Source organism: Triticum dicoccoides, chromosome 2A (assembly GCF_002162155.2).
Source record: "Triticum dicoccoides isolate Atlit2015 ecotype Zavitan chromosome 2A, WEW_v2.0, whole genome shotgun sequence".
Taxonomy (NCBI): domain Eukaryota; kingdom Viridiplantae; phylum Streptophyta; class Magnoliopsida; order Poales; family Poaceae; genus Triticum; species Triticum dicoccoides.
This window is the reverse complement of record NC_041382.1, coordinates 464163993-464181751: the sequence shown is the minus strand read 5'-3', so window position 1 is coordinate 464181751 and position 17759 is coordinate 464163993. Positions and strand designations below refer to the sequence as shown.

Sequence of the window (17759 nt, the reverse complement as noted above, 5' to 3'; positions counted from 1 at the left end):
TGGGCATCATATGCCCCGATAAAGGCTAGAGAGAAAAATCCCTAGTGAATGGTGGGAGCAAATCAGAGGCTGCATCCAACCACGGTGATGTGAATGAAAGATGAGGCACAGGCTCCTGCCAAGGAGTAACGACAGGTCATACATGCCCACCGCGGTTTTTGATGGTGAACATAAAGTTGCTTTCATGTAATATGTCCCATGTAATTGTCTAGTACCATTGCAAGTCTATTTTTTCGGGAAAATGTTTCATAGGGGATATTATTGTAGTCTTGTCCTATACCTTTGTTCCAGATGACGTGATTCATTTGCTTTTGACACTTCTTCAACATGTCTAATCTGTTGGACTCGTTAATAAAATCATAGGAATCTCCCCTCACAAAAAATAAAAAAATCATAGGAATCTCTATATTGTTTAAAAAAATAGTGGTCATAATATTTATACTCACTTCATGGTAAATATCTCTTCTTGCAAATAAAAAACACTAGATGTTTGATTTGCTTATGAATTACACGACCAAACCGTACCAAACAAGCACTTGACCAATATAACAACAGAAATTTACAGTAAACGTGTACATATATGCATGAAGCTCACATCACAACTATGACCTTTCCTGTGATGTGCCCGCTCATGCTCTTCTCCCAAGCGTCCGCTGCCTTCTCGAATTGATGCCGTGAGTCGACAATCGTCTTGAGCTTCCCTTCCTTCACCAGCTCAAGCAGAAACCTCAGGTCCTCCTTCCCCATTGATTCGATCATGATGGACAACTTCTTCTTGGATAAAAACATCAGGATTGATGCGACAAAGTTCCAAAAGTTGGAGGCTATGTCGACGACTCTGCCAGGGCAGTTGAGGGCCGACTTGAATAAGGATGGCAATGGGTCGGGTTTGGATCGGGTTGAACAATATCAAATCCATATCCATATCCATGAAGACAATCTTTGCCCGCTCATGAAAATATCCACGGGCAAAAAATTGTGTCCATGTCCAAACCCGATGGATATCCATACCCATTGGATATCCATTGGGTCCTCTCGAGACATATAAATAAGACATAACACAATGTTAACATAAGCTCTTCCGTTCTTCACCTAGTGGCAGGCTAGGCTTCACTTATGGTAAATATCAACTTATGGTACATCAATGCCCACTTACAACCTAAGATCATTTAGTATTTTTCTAACAGATTAGAATGACAAGTCATTTCGGAAGGAGATAAAAATAAGGGAAGGGGCGTTGGAGTATGTTACGGTGGGAATTGAATGTCAAATAATAAAAGTTACGATGGGGATTGTGTGATTTCTTTTACATGTTTTAGATAACAGTGTAAAATTGCAGTGGGACATGTGACTGTGGGTAGGGATAGCAGACTTTTGCCCATTAAGTCATACTATCGGGTCGGGTTTGGGTATACCCACGGGTACAAGATTATATCCATGCCCTACCCACGAGCAATCGGGTCGGGTTTGGGCGCTGCCCGTGGACACAAAAGCATATCCAAACCCTATCCATTTGGGTCGGGTATCCATGGATATCCATGTCCATGGGTAAAATTGCCATCCTTAGGCTTGAAGGCCGACCACTTGCCATCAGTCGTGGTGTTCATGATGTAGTCGTACTTCTTGCCCGAAGAGTTGCTCAATGCCGCGCCTTGCGGTGTCTTGTAGTCCAGCACCTCGTCGATGCCGATGTTCATCACAGCCTCCAGGTTGCGGGCACCACAGGTGGCGGTGACGTTGTGGTTTCCGAGCTTGGCGAGCTGGACGGTGTACGTGCCCATGCCGCCCGATGCCGCCACTAGTAGAAAAAGGGCAATTTGTCCCGGTTCTAGAGGGCCTTTAGTCCCGGTTCTGGAACCGGGACTAAAGGGTCGTTACTAAAGCCCCCCCCTTTAGTCCCGGTTCTTACACGAACCGGGACTAAAGGCCGTCCACGTGGCCGCTGTCTAGAGCTCCACCATTAGTCTCGGCTGGAAAGTTATTTTTACGGAAAAATATTGATTTTTTTATTTTTAAAATTTTGAATTATTTTCCAATTTAATCTCAAATCACCCCTCATCAGTGCTCAATTTAACCTCTAATCTCTAATCATCCCTCATCATTCCAAATCATCTAACCTCCTGGCCGGTCATCCATCCTCGTACTACTCCAGCCTGAGCACGCTTAACTTCCGAGTTCTATTCCCCCTCGTTTTCAAGTCTGCACTTGTTGTTTTCCTGACAATAGTAAGATGTCAATCCTATTAACCCTCAGTAGTTTAGCTTGAGCATGAAGTCACATGTTTCACTGTTTGAGTTTGAAACTATTATTCTAAAAAACAATAATTATTTAGTAACACTAATATTTCTTAAATAAGTAGTTTGACCACAGTTTGACCAAAATTCAAAAAATTGAAATAATTATTTAGTAACACTAATATTCTTGAATAATTATATAGTAACACTAATATTTCTTGAATAAGTAGTTTGACCACAGTTTCACCAGATTTGACCAAAATTCAAAAAAACTATAATAATTTTTTAGTAACACTAATATTCTTAATAACTATTTAGTAACACTAATACTTCTTGAATAAGTAGTTTGACCAAAGTTTGACCTGATTTAACAAAAATTGAAAAAACTGAAATTTGAGCATAACTTTTTTTCCTTTTAGAATTTGAGGATTCTAAAAATTTGCAAACAGGCCATAGGCTGTCAAAATCGGATGCGGATTTTTGTGCAGAATATTTTGATATATTCTATGTTTTTTTCAACATCGTATGCAAAACTTATAGCCGTTTTACTTTTTTATGACACTTTTTTGCAAAACATGTCCAAATTTAAGTTTTTAAATTTTCCTAACTAGTAGATGTAGTAATATAACTACATCTCGAAGGATTTTATTTTTTGAAGTTTTTATCATTTTCTTTTGCTTTTTACAAAACTGAAAAGGCGATCCACAGGGAGAGGGTAGAGTTTGAAAATGGGACCTTTAGTCCCAGTTTGAGACACGAACCGGGACTAAAGGGCATTGCACCCTTTAGTCCCGGTTTGTATTTCAGACACCAACCGGGACTAAAGGGCATCGCATCCTTTAGTCTCGGTTCGTGTCTCAAACCGGGACTAAAGGGCTCATTTGAACCGGGACTAATCCCTTTAGCCGCACGACCCGGGACCAATGCTCACATTAGTCCCGGTTCGTTACTGAACCGGAACTAATGGGCTTATCTGGCCCGAACGAAAGCCCTGTTTTCTACTAGTGTGCGGTGATCAGCATGTTGCTGCCGCGGCATGTGCCGTCGAACTCTGTGCCAATGGCCTTCAGGGCCTGCAGAGCAGTGATGCCGGCGATGGGCAGCCCTGCGGCATCCGCAGCGGATACTCCGGCGGGTCAGGTGATGATGATGCTCTTGGATGCTCCAACATACTCAGCGAGGCCACCAACTTTCTATAATTAAACATCTTCTGTCATAAATGATGTGCATATAAATGATACATAAACTAAATTGTTCAAATCATGGCTTTTCGAATTACCCCGAGGACTAATTTGGACACAACTTTGTCACCAACTTTCAACTCTTGAACCACAGAACCAACCTCAACAATCTCTCCAGCGACGCCGGTTACTGTTTCATTAGCAGGCAGTGAAAGGAGTGCTTAGATTGGCATTGACAATAACAATATAGTATTCCCTCCATCCCATAATATAAAAGTGTTTTTGACCTCTTATATTATGGGACCGAGGGAGAACTATATACCCCACAAACAAAACAATATACTACTTTTAAAAATACAATATACTACTCTATATACTAGTGTGTACCTCTATGTTGAAAAGTCGGTCAACACTTTTAGATAATTGATCCTTGCTTTTATGTTGTTGTAATGTAATTTTAGCTTGTATAGACTTTTTTTCTCTTCCTTCCCTGTTTTGTTTTGTTTTGAGTCTTCACTCTTGTATTTTTTTAAATTAATAAAAATAAGCCATAGAGTCCTGATTTTCCCTCAAAAATATATATAACATATACCTATCTTACGATATACTAAGCAAAGGTCGGATGTGCTAAATCTTTCACTTTATATTTTTTTACATATACTCTATCATTGCATATAATTGACCCGTTATGAATTTCTATCCGAAGCATTCCTTGCAAATTGCAATCAACTCCATGGGAAATATTGTCATCACAAAAGACAAAGCCTGGTGTACAAGAAATATGTTATGCGTGAGTACCTAGAATAAACGGAAATTTAGGAATAAAAGGACGGAGCAACCCTTTCTGGATCTTCCAATCCGCTGGATTTATGCTTGCTGCTTCAACTTTTATGAGAACTTCATCTTTCTTTGGTGAAGGAATTGGGATATCCATGTACTGAAGTAATATGCAAGATGCCCCTCTTTTTTAATGACATGCTCTTCTTCAATGAAGCAATCAGTAATCAAGCTCTTGTTGAAATTCTTCTGAAAGGCAGAAAGTTCACCTGGAGCAATATGCAAGATGCCCCTCTTTTGGAAAAACTGGACTGGTGTTTCACTTGTAAAGCCTGGACTCTCATGTTTCCTTCCACTCAAGCCATTCCTCTTGCCAAAATTACTTCAGACCACCTCCCTATTGTTATCCAAGTGGGCACCTGCATTCCTAAATCTCAGGTTTGAAAATTTGAAAATTCCTGGCTGAAGCACCCTCAATTCAAGGATGTAGTTAGGAATATTTGGGAGCAAGATATTCAAGAAGCTGATGGTGCTAAATGCATTGCTGTAAAATTCAAAAGGCTTAGGAAAGGTTTAAAGATCTGGGCCAAATCAATTTCAAACCTCAAAGAAATTATTCAGAACATCAACTACATGATCCTATTCTATGATGTCACTGAGGAATTGTAACATCCCAAATTTTCAATTTGGAATGTTATACATAGATCATTCTTGCATATCATATTTTTATTGAATTTTGTCCCGCGATCCTCAAAATCCTAAGCAACTCAAGGACCCTCGGAGAGAGTTGGGGATTTCCCCGGTTTTCAAATTTGATTTTTATCAAATTTTGAAACGAGGATTTTGGTTTTAATTATTTTTCTCTCCAAGAATATTTCATATTAAAATATATGAGAGGGGATAATATGACTTCTCCAAAATAAATGAAATATGGGAGGAAAAATATTAAAATCAAACATTTGTTTTATTTGGGTGTTATTGCAATTTTGTTTGCATTAGAAAAAAATTGCACGTTTTCAAAATTGCATTTTAGGGTCAAGAAAATGTTCATCTCGTTCTAAATATTTTACTTAGACGATGAAAATTTGTTTTGGCATTTTTAGAATTTTATTTTATTTTCTAGGATTTTCTTAGTTTTGGCGGAATTATTTAAAAAAATGCGCAGGGGCTAACTGGGCCAAAGCCCAGCCGCCGGCCCACCTCCCCCACGACACCGTCTCCCTCAGGAGACCGACGCCGCCACGCCTCCCCGGACCGGAGTCCGGCTAGGACTCCGCCCCGCCGCCCCTTTGCCCCCTCCCCAAGGCACCCCCTCCCCTTTATATACCCCACCCCGCCACCGCCACCACCACCCCACCCCGCCCAAGCCGCACTACCGCCGCTTGCCCGCGCCCCGGCACTACTGCTGTGCCGCGCCGCTGCCGCACCCCGGCACTGCTGCTGTGTCGCGCCGCTGCCGCGCCACCGCCGCCTCGCCCCACCGTCTCCGCGGCGTCTCGCCGGGCCGAAGAGGTAGCCGCCGTTTTTTTAAAGAAAACCAATCTGGTTTTTTTTAAGAAAACCCTACTTCGTTTTTTCGGTTCGCCGGTTTTTCCCGGTTTTTCTTTTTAGCGGACGTTCGTCCGGACGTTCGTTTAATGAACGGTTTTCGCTCGTTAGTTATAGACAATGAACGCTCGTTTGTTATCCTGTTCATCAGTTTTCTTTAATTGGATTTTTTTCTGCGATTATTTCTGATCGCGATTTCTGATCCGATTTTCGTTCTAGTTTATCTTTTCGCTCGTTTATCGGAATCAGGCGATTCAAGTGCCTAGATCTTCGTCTCGGGATCCTCTTTCCGTTTAACCAACTTGAACAAGCTTTTGCTACTGTAAAATTTGACCTAGGTCCAGATTAGTAAACGGATCTTGTTTTCTTCGCCGTTTGAGTTTCGTTGCTCTGTTTGATTTGATTCTTTTTGCAAACCGAAGTTCTTAAGTTGAACTTTCTGGTTAGATCTTCTTATTTGACATGTACTCGTGTTTCTTTGCTTGATTGCTTATGTATGCTATTGTTTGTTTGCGATAGAATTCCCGGAGTGCGAAGCGTGTTATTTGGAGTCTCTAGGTTTCGTGGATCGTCAGCAAGGCAAGTAACACTTTGATCATACCCCTTTTATCACCCAGTTTTATGCATTAGTTCCAATCCTCAAACATTGCATGGTTAGGATGTCATTAACATGTGGGCTGGGAAGTAGTTGATGAGGTAGAACCTATTGCCCTGTTACATTCAAACCCTTGGGAGTTACTTATACACATTGCTTATATTGCTATGATATGCTCGTAGACGTGGTTTGGGTGAGTGAAATCCATGGCAGATGTGAGATTATTAATTAATGGTTCAACTTAAGGTGGCAACTTAAATACACATCTGGGTGGATTGAGGCACCTGGAGTACCCAGTGTTGCATGTATTTTTGGAAATCTCGGAGTACCCATGTGATTTTCCTATGGACCGCCACCCAGGCTCAAAGGGAACTGAGATGATTCATGCTAGAAACTTCCGTGTGCAGCCACAAGCTATTATGGGCTCTAGCATAGTTGATTAAGTTACGTGAAGCTCTTCAAGAGGTGGATCAACAGGTAGTGGGTTGTAGGTTTGGTATGGTCTGCCCGGAGTAGAGAGTTAATGTTTCTGAAAGACTATGTCTCGGTCATCCGTTTCTCAAACACCATATAGTGCGAGAAATCCAACAGAGGAGATGGAGTCTTGTGGGGAAAAGTGCGCAAACCTCTGCAGAGTGTACAAACTAATCATGGTTAGCCGTGTCCCCAGTTATGGACATCTTGAGTATCTAGTACTTGGAGTATCTTAAGTATCTCATCACTCTAAATTAATATTGTTGGGTTGTTAATTACCTTAATTGGGATTGAGTTGGAGGAACCTTCTCAATGATGTTTCAACTACCATGATAGTTAAATAAAATCTATTCCTTTGTTGTAGGGAAAAATTGGCTTTTCGCAAAACCTATAACCATAGAGCTTTCCACGAGCCAAATATGCATGTAGTGATAGCATTATACTATACTTGCTCTACTGTGTTACCTTGCCAGCATATTCCATGTGCTGACCCATTTTCGGGCTGCAACGTATTATGTTGCAGACTTTTCAGACGAGAAGTAAGGATCGTTAGGTCGTTGCCGTGCAACTCAGCTATGCCGTTGGAGTTGATGGACTCACTTTATCTTCCAAGCCTTCCGATGTTATCATATTAGATGGTCTTAAGCCATGTTTTATTGTAATAAGTTCTCTTTGGAGACATTCGATGTAATAAGTGTGTGATTGCTACTCTGTTATAAATCCTCGAGTACTGTGTGTGTCAGCATTACTGATCCAGGGATGACACTGAAGCACAGAGACTTGACCGTTTGAGGTCGGGTCGCTACAAGATGGTATCAGATAACACGCTGAGTGTAGGACACGACCACTAAGCTAAAGCCATAGATCACTATTCTCTTCTCATTTCCGACTCCTCTCCATTTTCCACTCTTTAGGATGGCGGATGCAAGGAACAAGTTTGCACAACCGGATGAAGAAGCACCTTTTGGACGACACTTGAAGGAAGTCACTAGGTACCTGAACATAGGAATACCAAGCTTCACCGGGACTTAAAACACCACTTTGCCAGAAGAGGAGCGATGGATGATTCAAGTTCAAGTTCCAGGAAGAATATTCATGCCAGTCACTAAACCCATAGAGTTTTCCTTTGATGCACCAACCTAGAGTCTAGGCAAGAGTATGACAGCTCACATCACCATGGGACGCATTGGAGAAGTTTACCAAAAGGAGCTTAAGGATACTATCTACCAGATTTTTGGGCACCGAGACGAGCAATGGAAGATGATCAGCACCAGGAAGGATAGATCAATTGCAGCTTTCATCCAGGAACTAAACCAACACATTCGACGCCAGGAGAATCAGATGTGTGCAGGCATGATAGATCTGAAGAAGGCAATGGCTAGGATTACGGAACTTGAGGAAGAACTCAAGGCTACACGTGAAGATTATGAGGAGGAAATCGCGGTACTAGTGGATAAGAATGCCGACCTAACAATGAAGCTAGCAGTATTCCTGGGAGACCCCGCACCAGTAGAAGAAGACAAAGAACCCAAGGAGATTCGCCCAGAGAACTACATCATCATCGACGACACCGACTCCGAGCTTAGCGATGATGACTTTGAAGACGAAGCTGGAGCAGATATCATGGAGTCTTCGACCGATCAATATTTTTTAGTAGACCACCACATAAGTAGTAGTATTACACCATGTAAATAGAGTAGTCCGAGCACTATTGCGATAGTTCTAGACCGATTGTATGCCTTGCTTGATTGATTGAGTGAAATGATTGTGTTTGTCTCGTGTGCATATGGGTAGTGCTTTCTCATTAGACCTCATTCTATTCTAATCTCTCCCCTCTAAACCCATCAGATGCCTCCGAGACGTGACCCCGGATTTGCTTTCCCACTGGAGCTCACTCAGTTGATCCAGCAACAGAATACCCTGATGCAGTTGTTAGTTCAGAACCAAGGCAACAACAACAACAACAATCCACCACCACCACCAGTGGACAACTTAGCCCGTTTTCTGAGGTTGCAGCCACCGGTGTTTTCCAGTAGCACCGAGCCTATAGTAGCAGATGATTGGCTCCACAGGATTGGAAGGGAGTTCACCACTGCAAGATGTACCGATGCTAAGAAGGTGCGTTTTGCTGCACATCAGTAGGATGGACCTGCAACCTCATGGTGGGGGAATTACACTGTCACCTACCCTATAGCCACGGTGACATGGGACCAGTTTCAGCAAGCCTTCCGTACAGCTCATGTCTCAATTGGAGCAATGAGTATGAAGAAGCGTGAGTTTCACAACTTACGCCAGGGGAACCGTACCGTGGCTCAGTACGCGGATGAGTTTAGCAAGTTATCTTGCTATGCCCCTGATGATATGGCCACAGATGCCGCAAAGCAGGAGAAGTTTATGGAAGGGCTGAATGATGAGATGAGCATGCAGTTGATGGTGGCAACATTCGATGACTACCAGGAGTTGGTAGATAAGGCTCTTATGACTGAAGGGAAGCAGCAGCAGATTGAGAGCCGTAAGAGGAAGTATGGACAAGGGAGGTATAATTCGGGAGCTCAGCAAAAGCCTCGCCTAACCCTGAACTCGGGAGGACTTGTTCATAACCATGGAGTCCACACCCATAATGGAGGAAGTAACCATAACCATACCGGCCCAAGGAATGGGAATGGGAATGGAGCAAGCAACAACCAGAACCGCCCCAATCCAGCCACACCTGCGAAGAGAGACCTAAGCCACGTTACTTGTTTCAAGTGCGGGAAGACTGGAGACTATGCCATGGAGTGCCCTGAAGGGAAGAATGGAAACAAAAATGGGAGCGTTGGGAAGAAGCCCAATCCATTCAACAAAGGACAAGTAAACCACGTTAACGTGGAGGAGGTTGAAGAGCAACCAGACGCGGTTATAGGTAAGTTTTTGGTTAAGTCATTTACCGCTCTTGTTCTTTTGGATACTGGTGCATCGCATTCATACATATCAAGGGAATTCGTGGATAAGTTTAAACTACCGACCCAAACCCTTAGGACCCATCTGTTAGTAAGTTCACCTGGAGCAGAGTATATGGCTAGTCGATGGTGCGACCAGATACCCCTAACCATTGGCAACCATGTTTTTTCGTCAGACCTAATTATCTTGGAGTCACAAGGATTGGATGTGATATTAGGAATGGACTAGATGTCAAAGTACGGAGGAAGCATTGACTGTGTTAGTAAGTCAGATTGTCTCACCACCCCGGAGGGAAAAAGGATCAAGTATATATCTAGGCATGCACCCAGAAGTAGCCAAGTAAATACCCTCACGGGAGTTGTTCAGGAGGAAGTGCCTGTGTAAAGGATTACCTGGATGTTTTCCCAGAGGAGTTACCAGGCATGCCACCGGATCGAGATATCGAGTTTTTGATAGAGCTATTGCCAGGCACAGGGCCAATATCCAAGAGACCCTATCGGATGCCCGCGAATGATCTGGAGGAGATTAAGAAATAGATCAAGGAGTTATTGGAGAAAGGTTACATTCGACAGAGTTCATCACCATGGGGAGCCCCAGTGCTTTTGGTTGAGAAGAAGAATAAGTCCCTAAGAATGGTTGTTGATTATCGAGCCTTGAATGAAGTGACAATCAAGAACAAGTACCCATTGCCGATGATCAATGATCTGTTTGACCAGCTGCATGGAGCTAAGGTGTTTTCGAAGATCGATCTACGATCAGGATGTCACCAGCTGAAGATACGGGAGAAGGATATAGCAAAGACAGCATTAGCATGCGACACGGTCATGTCGTTTGGACTGACTAACGCCCTTGCCTATTTCATGAGCATGATGAACAAGGTGTTCATGGAATATTTGGATAAGTTTGTTGTGGTGTTCATTGATGATATAATGGTATATTCGAAGAATGAAGAGGAACACAAGGAGCATTTGCGTTTAGTTCTTGAGAAACTCAGGGAACGTTAGTTGTATGCCAAGTACAGCCATTGCGAGTTTTGGTTGAAGGAAGTCGGATTCCTTGGACATGTTATATCAGGAGAAGGTATGCTACCTCTTGAGCTTGCGTTGGTTTTCCCCAAAGAGGAAGGGATGATTGTAACACCCTCGATGCGACTATATCTCCCACGTGTCGAGGCACGACTTAGAGGCATAATCGCATTGAAGGCATATGTCGCAAGTTAGGCAATCTTCACAACATCCCAAGTAATATAAATCATAAAGGGGAGATAACATAGTTGGCTTACACTCGGCACGTCAATCAAGTACATAAATAACATTACATCATCCAAACACTCATGGCCCGACTACGTCGCCAAAATAAAAGATAACCCAACATGCGACACGGTCCCAATCACCCCCAACTGGGCACCACTACTGATCATCAGGAAAGGAAACATAGTAACGTTGAGAGTCTTCGTCGAACTCCCACTTGAGCTCAAGCGCGTCACCTGGAGCGGAATCATCAGGCCCTGCATCTGGTGTAATAGTAATCTGTGAGCCACAGGGACTCAGCAATCTCGCACCCTCGCGATCAACACTATTTAAGCTTATAGGTAAGGCAAGGTAAAATATGAGTGGAGCTGTAGCAAGCGACTAGCAAGTATGGTGGCTAACTTATTCACAAAAGAGGGCGAGAAGAGGAGGAAAAGCGCGAGTGCAAAACTAGAGAACAACCTGCACAAACATTACTCCAACACCGTGTCCGCTTCCCGGACTCCGCCGAGAAGATGCCATCACGGTAACACACTCAGTTGATTCATTTTAATTAAGTTAAGGTTCAAGTTATCTACAACCGTACATTAACAAATTCCCATCTGCCCATAACTGCTGGCACGGCTTTCGAAAGTTCAAATCCCTACAGGGGAGTCCCAACTTAGCCCATGACAAGCTCTCACGGTCAACGAAGGAATAGACCTACTCCCAAGATGTTCCGATCAGACTCGGTATCTCAGTTCTTCAAGACACTTCGACAGGTTAAAACAAGACCAGCAACACCGCCCGAATGTGCTGACAAATCCCGATAGGAGCTGCACATATCTCGTTCTCAGGGCACACTCAGATGAGACATCCTACAAGTAAAACCGACCCTCAAGTTGCCCCGAGGTGGCCCCGCAGTCTACTCGGCCGGACCAACACTCAGAGGAGCACTGGCCCGGGGGGGTTAAATAAGATGACCCTCGGGCTCCGGAAACCCAAGGGAAAAAGAGGCTAGGTGGCGAATGGTAAAACCAAGGTTGGGCATTGCTGGAAAAGCTTTAATCAAGGCGAACTATCAAGGGGTTCCCATTATAACCCAACCGCGTAAGGAACGCAAAATCCGGGAACATAACACCGATATAACGGAAACTAGGGCGGCAAGAGCGGAACAAAACACTAGGCGAGAGGCCGAGCCTTCCACCCTTTACCAAGTATATAGATGCATTAAGAAAACATGGCAATATAATGATATCCCAACAAGTAAATAAATGTTCCAACAAGGAACGACCTTCAATCTTCACCTGCAACTAGCAACGTTATAAGAGGGGCTGAGAAAAGCGGTAACATAGCCAATCAACGGTTTGCTAGGACATGGTGGGTTAGAGGTTTGACATGGCAATTTGGGAGGCTTGAAAGCAAGTGGTAGGCATCGTAGGATTGGCATAGCAAAAGAGCGAGCGAACTAGCATAGCAAAGATAGTAGTGATTTCGAGGGTATGATCATCTTCCCTGCACAGTTGTCAGAGTTGACTGGATCCTCGAAAGCAAACTCAACGGGGTCCTCGTTAGCGAACTCGTCTCCCGGCTCTACCCAAACAAGACAAACAAGCAACAAGGACATAATCAACCACATGCAAGGACCAAACACTATGGTGCAAAGATGATATGCTATGCGGGATGCATATGCAAGATGTGACAGGGAATGCATGAACCTGGCCTCAACATGGAAATCCAAGTGTGACACTGGAAAGATGAGATGAAATCGCTTCAAAACGATATAAAGAACGCCGGAATCGGAGTTACGGTTTGGAAATGGCAAGCGATTCAAATATGGCATCGGTCTGCGATTTACAGCAAGTAGCCATCTAAATGCGGTGAGATGAACATGCTACAGCACCCAAACATGACAACAAAATACATGGCAGGGATGCATTCAAGATGCTTAACAAAAGTCTAGCACTGAGCTACGGCCAATTCATCCATTAACAGGTTCAAACAAGCATGGCAAAAATGCATATGACAAACAGATCTCAGACTTAGTGAAATCAAGACTTGTCTGGAATTTCAGATCAGGTAGCACTCTTCAGAGCAACAAAACTACATGCTACAGGACCTGAACATGGCAAAGTAAAGCATGGCATGGAGCTACTCAAAGATCTTAACAAAAGTCCCTTAGTGACCTTGAGCCAAAAGGGATCAGAAAATACAATTGCAAGCATGTGAACATAGCAAAAACATAATCAGTTTTCAGACTTAGTGAAAACTGGAGCATGCTGAAACATAACTCAAGTAGGCATGTTTACGAGCTCGATGCACTCACCACGGAGCAAGTCATGACAAGACAAGCATACATCCATCCATCAAGAAGGCACAAAATGCAAGCTATACATGACAAGAACAATAACATAGCATGCACGGATCAACTACAACATCATCGGCAAAATTGCAAACAAGTTGACAATCTGCCCAGATTCACAAAGTAGCTAAAGTAGAGCTCGATTGACTCAAGCTAGGCTGCTCCATAATTGCAAACAAAGACATGGATGGATAGAGCACTACAAGATTAACAAAACATCCTTACTGATCATCCTCAAAAGAGGCACGGATCACTAGGAAACAACATGAACATATGGCCATATGAGATAAACTGTTCCAGGACTTGGTGGAAATGCTAAGTCCTTGAAAACAGAATTACTAAGTGCACCACTTTGCAAGCTTGCACCAGACACCACACACATCACAAAAATACATGGGTTGCACCTCTGGAAATATGACAAAACCCTTAACAAAACATATGTAGAGCATCAGGGCATATCATGCACACATTAATCATGGCAAAAATGATAAACCTAAAAGGAGTAGCAGATCTGACAATTAACTCAAGTAACACTCTTCTAACAGCATTTCGGGCATCAAGATGAACTCAAATGAAAATGATGCAATGGAATGAAATGATGTACTCTCTGAGATGAACATTTTGATATGCTATATGCCCAAATCGGAGCTACGGATGCAAAGTTACGAGGCTATGAATAGGAGCACTTCGATTAGGGTTCCGGGCAAAAAGTCAACCCGAGACAAATCCGGATCTGAGATCTGCACGCTTTACGAGGATCGCCGGGGTTCTTGCCGGAGTTCGTCGCCAGACTTGGCGAGGGGAGGCACGCCGGCCGGACTCGGCGAGAAGACGAGGAGGACGGCGGAGGGCGGGAGCGGCGGAGCACGGGGCGGCGGAGGAGGCGGCGCGGCGGCCGGCGAGGTAGTGCGGCGGGCGAGGCGGCGCGGCGATGGTGCGGTGGCGGAGCGGCGGAGGCGGCGGCATGCGCCGGCCGGGCGGCGCCTCGGGCGCGAGGAGGCGGGGCGAGGGAGCGGGCTCCGGGGGCCCGAAGCAGGCTTCGGCGGGCCGCGTGGCGCGGGGGCGAGGGGCTGCCACTTGGCACCCGGTGGCTGGCTGCGGCTACTTTCTCTGGCACCGGCGGACACGTCCAGCGCACGGATGACGAAAGGGCTAGGGTTAGGGTAGGAGAAGACCCGGAATTTCATGGAGGGATCTATTTATAGGCATAGAGGGAGCTAGGAGAGTCCGAATGAGGTGCGGTTTTCGGCCACGCGATCGTAATCGAACGATCTAGATGATGGAGCAGTCTTAGGTGGGGTTTGGGCCAAATTGGAGGGGTGTTGGGCTGCAACACACACGAGGCCTTTACGGTCCCTCGGTTAATCGTTGGAGTATCAAACGAAGTCCAAATGATGCGAAACTTGAAAGGCGGTCTACCGGTAGTAAACCAAGGCCGCTTGGCAAGTCTCGGTCCAATCCGGAAATGTTTAATCCCCACACACGAAAGAAAGCTAGAAATGACCACCAGAGGAGAACGAAGCGCCGGAATGCAAAACGGACAACGGGGAAAATGTTCGAATGCATGAGATGAACACGTATGCAAATGCAATGCACATGATGACATGATTTGAGATGCATGACAACGATAGCAACACACGGAGACAAAGACCCAAACCCGAGAAAGTAAATTAACTTAACGCCGAAACGGCAAGAGTTGGAGTACAAATTGGGAAAGTTACATCCGGGGTGTTACATCCACTACGAAAGGATCTCGTCCCGAGATCTAGGACTGAAAGAACGCCGGTTACTCAGAATGGAGGTGATCCTCGTGTTCCCAGGTAGCTTCACGGTCGGAATGGTGTGACCACTTGACTTTGAGAAATTTGATTAACTTGTTGCGAGTCTTGAGTTCAGTCTCTTCAAGAATAGCAACTGGGTGCTCACGATAAGAGAGATCTTCTTGGAGCTCAATGTCCTCGAAGTTGACGGTGTGGTCAGGAGTCTTGAAGCACTTTCGGAGCTGAGAGACATGGAACACGTCATGAACATTTGCAAAGTTTGAAGGAAGCTCGAGTTGATAGGCGAGGTCGCCTCTCTTGCTGACAATCTTGAAAGGTCCCATGTATCTGGGGGCAAGCTTCCCTTTGATACCGAAGCGACGAGTACCTTTCATAGGAGAGACGTGGAGGTAAACATGATCTCCGATCTCGAAAGCCAAATCACGGTGCTTACTATCATAGTAGCTCTTCTGGCGGGATTGGGCTGCTTTGAGGTTATCACGAATGACTTTGCACATTTCCTCTACCTCTGTGATTAAGTCATTACCCAAAAGCTGACGTTCACCGGTTTCAGACCAGTTGAGAGGGGTACGACACTTCCTGCCATACAAAATTTCAAATGGGGCCTTGCCCGAACTTGCTTGAAAACTGTTGTTGTAGGATAATTCAGCATAAGGAAGACAATCCTCCCACTTCATGCCGAAGGAGATCACACAAGCCCTGAGCATATCTTCAAGAATCTGGTTGACACGCTCGACTTGACCGCTAGTTTGAGGATGGAAAGTTGTGCTGAAGCGGATGTTGGTGCCCATGGCCTTCTGAAAAGAATCCCAAAACTTCGAGGTAAAGATGCTGCCACGGTCTGAAGAGATCACTTGAGGAATACCGTGCAGAGAGACAATTCGAGAGGTATAGAGTTCCGCCAATTGAGCTGCAGTGATCGACTCTTTGATAGGCAGAAACTGAGCCACTTTGGTGAGTTTGTCGATGACAACGAATATAGCATCATTGCCACGCTTGGACTTTGGAAACCCAGTCACGAAGTCCATTTCAATGTGGTCAAACTTCCATTCTGGAATGGCAAGAGGTTGGAGGAGACCTGCTGGCCTTTGGTGTTCTGCCTTCACTCTTTTGCAGACATCACATTCATTCACGAATTGAGCAATCTCGCGCTTCATTCGAGTCCACCAATAAGCCTGCTTGAGGTCCTGATACATCTTCGTGCTCCCAGGGTGGATGGAGAGGAGAGAATTGTGAGCCTCATTCATAATCACTTTACGGAGGTCACCTTTGGGTACAACAATACAATCCTCGAAGAAGAGAGTGTCCTTGTCATTAAGGCGGTAGCACTTATACTTGGGCTGACTCTTGGCAATCCCAATCTTCACCTTTTTCACCATAGCATCAAGAAGCTGGGCTTGGCGAATCTGGTCTTCCAAGGTAGGAGAGACTTGAAGGTTGGCGAGGAAACCTTGAGGAACAACTTGCAGATTAAGTTTGCGGAAAGCTTCACAAAGCTCGGGTTGATAAGGCTTGAGAATCAGACTGTTGCAGTAAGCTTTCCTGCTCAATGCGTCAGCAATCACATTGGCCTTGCCTGGAGTATACTCAATACTCGGATTATATTCTTGAATCATTTCGACCCATCGAGTTTGCCTGAGGTTGAGATTAGGTTGAGTAAAGATGTACTTGAGACTCTTGTGATCAGTGAAAATGTCCACTTTTCTTCCCAATAGAAGATGTCTCCAAGTCAAAAGAGCATGCACAACTTCCGTCAACTCGAGATCATGAGTGGGGTAGTTATTCTCATTAAGCTTCAACTGGTGAGAGGTATAAGCAACAAATTTCTTCTCTTGCATCAATACTGCGCCAAGACCTAGGAGAGAGGCATCACAAAAGACCTCGTACGGCTTGGATTCATCAGGCGGAGTCAGAACTGGAGCAGTGATCAATTTCTCTTTCAAAGTGTTGAAAGCAATGTCACACTCCGGAGACCAAACGTACTTGACGTGCTTCTGGAGAAGATTAGAGAGAGGCTTCGCGATCTTAGAAAAGTTTTCAACGAATCTTCGGCAATAGCTTGCGAGACCGAGGAAGCTACGGAGTTGCTTCACGTTCTGAGGAGGTTCCCAATTCGCAATTGCAGACACCTTCTCAGGATTCACGGAAATGCCCTTGGCAGAGATGATATGACCAAGATAAAGAACCTCATCGAGCCAAAATTCACACTTGGAGAACTTGGCGTAGAACTTGTGTTCCCTGAGCTTATCAAGAACCAAACGCAAGTGCTTGGCATGTTCTTCCTTGTTCTTTGAGAAAACTAGAATGTCGTCGAGATAGACCAAAACGAAGTCATTGGTATAGGCGTTGAAGATGAAGTTCATCATGCGAGAGAACGTCGGAGGAGCGTTGATGAGACCAAAAGACATGACAGTGTATTCGTATGAACCAAAGCTTGTCCTGAAAGCCGTCTTGGGAATATCTTGCTCACGGATTCGAATCTGATGATAACCCATACGGAGATCAAGCTTGGAGAATACTTGGGCACCTTTGAGTTGTTCGAATAGCTCGTTGATATTGGGAAGTGGGTATTTGTTCTTGATGGTCTTCTTGTTCACTGGACGGTAATGAACACAAAGTCGGTCCGTTCCATCCTTCT

At 44.6% G+C, this 17759-nt stretch overlaps 1 pseudogene; it reads right to left on the bottom strand.

Annotated features, from left to right (window-relative positions):
• Positions 1 to 591: 591 nt before the first annotated feature.
• LOC119359464 overlaps positions 592 to 17759 on the bottom strand; it is a 36954-nt pseudogene continuing 19786 nt past the window's right edge.